The following is a 4,081-nucleotide window of genomic DNA, read 5'->3' on the forward strand; positions in this document are numbered from 1 at the left end:
TTTAACCACATATCTCGGTCCACTACTGACTTGAAGGATAGGATTGAGAAGGCTGGGCTAGCCTTATAGGAGTAGGAGAAAGTATGGAAAGCCTCCATCAAATATCTCCTAATGAGGTTGGAGCTACTGAGTAAAGAGAAGGATGAGAAAAAGGAGGAGCATGTTGCAAAGATTGTTGAGGTGAAGGATAGCATTATTGTGGCCATTTAGAAAGCTAAAATCAAACTTGTAGAGGGTGTGGCCAATGCAAGATCTTGGAATGTAGCTGGATGGTGTGAAGCCCAAGCTAAATTAACTGGTGAACCTCTTAACACCAGTCTAAATCTTGCAGGGTAGCTGAAGGTGGGAGGATAGGGGGAAGAAGCACAAAAGGTCCTATGTGGTGATGATCAAATCATGGTTTAGGTTTGATTAGTTAGAAACAATTTTAATATTTTAGACCTGTAAAGCAATTAACTCTTGTATTTATTATTTATTATTTTTTGTGGGTTTAGTGGGCAACCCTTTTATGTTATGTCGTGGTCGTTTATATCTTCTTGCATGTTGATGTGGTTGTGGTAGTAGCTCTTCTAAGGATCACTACATGATTAGGATCCTAAAGAGTCTAGGTTTTACAAGAAAGCTTGGGATCTTAACAATCTGAAACGGTTATTCTCTTAGGACTTTAAAAGAGTTAGGATCCTTAGAAAGATAGGCCTTTAGTTATAGCATAGAAATATAGTTTTTAAGAAACGAGGATAGATAGAACCTGATGATACTTAGCTTTAGTTTTGACCTTTTTGTAAATGCTTCAATTCCCAAGGATCTTGGAGCTTGTATAGGGAAGGATCCATCTTAAGATAATCCAATTCTGGAATTTGATAGGGAAAAATAGCTATTTAGCTTCTGCTGGAAAAAATCAAACTTCAGGAAATACAAGGGAAAATCTCAGCTTCGAAAAGTAACTAGGGAGGGTCCTAAATTAGAAAATAATTGCAGAAGATCCCAACTTAGAATCTCAGTGGGAAGATCCCAACTTAAGAAATTCACTATCGAAGGTCCCAACTTAGAAAATAACTTAGAAACTCAATGGGGAAGATCCTAACTTAAGAAATTAACTGTAGAAGATCCCAACTTAAAAAATTCACTTAGGGAATATCCCAACTTATGAAATTCACTTGGGGAAGATCCCAAATTGAAGATAACATGACAATATAAACAGTAGATTAATCATTAGGATCTTATCATATGTTCATAAATAGGAGGGTTGCCAAGTCACTAAAGCGTGAAATGATCCCATGTAACATTCCCCTCTGGCACGTATCACAATATTGTCCGTGTTGGGCTCCCTACACGAAAAGTTCCTAGGGGTCAGCCATCCCTGGATTGCTCTCTCCCGAGCACGCTTAACTGCAAAGTTCTTATGAGATCTTCTGCCGTCACGACTTTAAAATGCGTTGTGACAAGGAAGGTATCCACACCCCTTATAAGGTAATGCTTAGTTCTCCTTCCAAGCCGATGTGGGATTAGGTGCAACCCACCTTCACCCCCCATTATAGGGTTCGACATCCCCGTCGAACAGATCGACCCGTGCCCGATCTCTAATACCATTTCTCGATTTGTGTGTGTCATCCTTGCGCAGGGTTCATGCTAATCTTCTATGTATTGTGCTATAGGGGGATGTTCCATCCCCTTACTCACATCCTATAGTAAGATATCATGCGTCCAAGCGAAGTGTAGATATCTAAACTCGTGAAAAATAGGTTATTATCTCTTTAAACCTTATAGGGGATTAAGTACCCTTACTCGGAGGAGAGATGATCGGTCTCTATTCGTAGTGGCTAGGATACTTGAATTTTTGCAAATTGAAAGTGTTATTTTGGGGTGGGCTTTAGTCGTGCTAATTCCCCTCCAATGCTTAGTTAGTAATATGGTCTCTTTAGGTAAAATTAAAAATAAAAGAATTTAGACAAAAATCTAAAGGAAAGAATGTGTACCTTGAATCCGTTAGAAGATGAAATATTTAACTCACATGAAATATGCCTTTAGGTGTATGACATTCCAAGATCATCGCAAGATGTCTCCTTCTAGATAGACAAATGATATGCCCCCTTTCACTCTTTTGAATCAATAAGATATGGTCCTTCCCTTTTGGGTGCCAACTTGCCTGCATTAGGATCCTTGGTATTTTTTACTACTTTCCTAACGACCGACTCACCTACCTAGAATCTTATGAATTTGATGTTTTTGTTGTATGATTTGGCTATCCTTTGTTGATGAGTAGCAATACGGATCCTAGGAAGATCCCTGAGTTTATCAATAGTGTTGAGATATTAAGCAAGGATCTCATTGTAGTTCTCCTATTTTTGGAATCAGTATCTTGTAGTTAGGGTCACCACTTCAGGGTGGATCATGGTCTCTGTTCCAAACACCAAGGAATATGGATTTTCACCTGTGGTTGTTCTTGATGTAGTCCTATCCATCACAGGATGAAAGGAAGTTCATCAACCTATCTTCCTTTCTTTTCATCTAATCTTTTCTTCAAATTGTTGACTATGATCTTGTTGCTAGATTCCACTTGACCATTGGTTTGAGTATGAACATGATTAGAGTTTATCATTTTAATTACCCAACTGGTGTAAAAGTATCTAGTCCTTTTGCTTATGAATTGTGACCCGTTATCACATATGACTTCGGCCGGGATCCTAAATCTGGTAAGGATATTACGCTTAATGAAAGATACTACCTCCTTATCTCATACATGAACAAAGGCTTCCGCCTCTATCCATTTAGAGAAATAGTCTATCATTATTAGCACGATGACTTTTCTGTTGGGTTTTGAGCATTCTAACACTCCTATGGTAAACCTTGGATCTATGTTTTCTCTAAAATACATGAAAATTTTATTTCCAAGGTTTACAACCTAACTAGCATGTTATGGGGAACTTGTAATATAAAACTTTAAGTAGAATAACATACCTTTCTTTTGTGGTTGATTGCTTGGAGTTTTAGAGCCTAGCAGCAATAATGTGGATGCCTCAAGTGGTGTCACAAATCACCCAAAACAACTTGGAAATACTTGAGAGAATATCATGCTTGCTAGAATCGGCCAACCCTTGTTTCTCACACACACTAGTGCCAATTCTAGAACCAAGGACCTCTTTATATACTATGGAGGATTAAGTTTAAACCCTAATACCCATGACTCTTCATTTACCTAGGATCCATGGGTTAAAAGCTCCATGGACTTCTATATACTCTTAGCCCATCCTAAATAAATCTTAGCCAAATCCATATATATGTAAGAGTCCATATTTAATTAGCCTATTTTGATCATTAAATTAATTCCAAAATTAATTCTTGATCAACACTAATATAATAATATGATTTCATATTAATATATTATAACTTATAATATATTAATAGATCATAAACATCGTATTCTCAAAAGTATATCCATACAAATTGTTAGGTGAAGTGCAACCCAAATGGACCATGTCGGGTCGGGTCAAGTTCATACCAAATATAGTTACGGACTTAGACACCTTATCCAACAGTCTCCCACTTGGATAAGTCTGATAACTATAGTTGCAAGTATAACTTCAGGAACCAACCAACAATCGTAGCTCTTTTAAAACACTGTTGAACTATGAAGCGCCATTTTAGATTAATGATCATATAATCCTCTGTTCTCAAGATATCAGCCGGACAAATACATGGAACAATGTTGTACTTATTGTCTAGCAGTTGTTCCTCGATCTCTGATTTGTTTGACATGGAACTAAATTGAACACATCAATTAGGTTATGACCGGGCCCAACACATATTTCAAAACCAAATCATCGAGGGGCCCAGATATCGCTTCTATTGCTAGAAGGAATAGATAAACTTCGACTCATATGCTTGTACTAACTACTAGTTGAATTATACATAAAAGCAAGATTTATGACATCAAGTTATTGATGCATTTTCGTACAATCAATGAATAACCAACTCATAGTCAACAAGTCACATCTCTAGGTTTGAAGATATATATATATATATATATATATATATATATATATATATATATATATATATGATATTACCGTCTCACGATCAC

General features: G+C 36.8%; 1 pseudogene; it reads right to left on the bottom strand.

Annotated features, from left to right (window-relative positions):
- Window positions 1–1,575: 1,575 nt before the first annotated feature.
- LOC111889477 (U6 spliceosomal RNA) lies at window positions 1,576–1,672 on the bottom strand (annotated as a pseudogene).
- Between the last annotated feature and the right edge of the window lie 2,409 nt (window positions 1,673–4,081).

This window comes from Lactuca sativa, chromosome 8, assembly GCF_002870075.4.
Source record: "Lactuca sativa cultivar Salinas chromosome 8, Lsat_Salinas_v11, whole genome shotgun sequence".
In the NCBI taxonomy this organism is placed as follows: domain Eukaryota; kingdom Viridiplantae; phylum Streptophyta; class Magnoliopsida; order Asterales; family Asteraceae; genus Lactuca; species Lactuca sativa.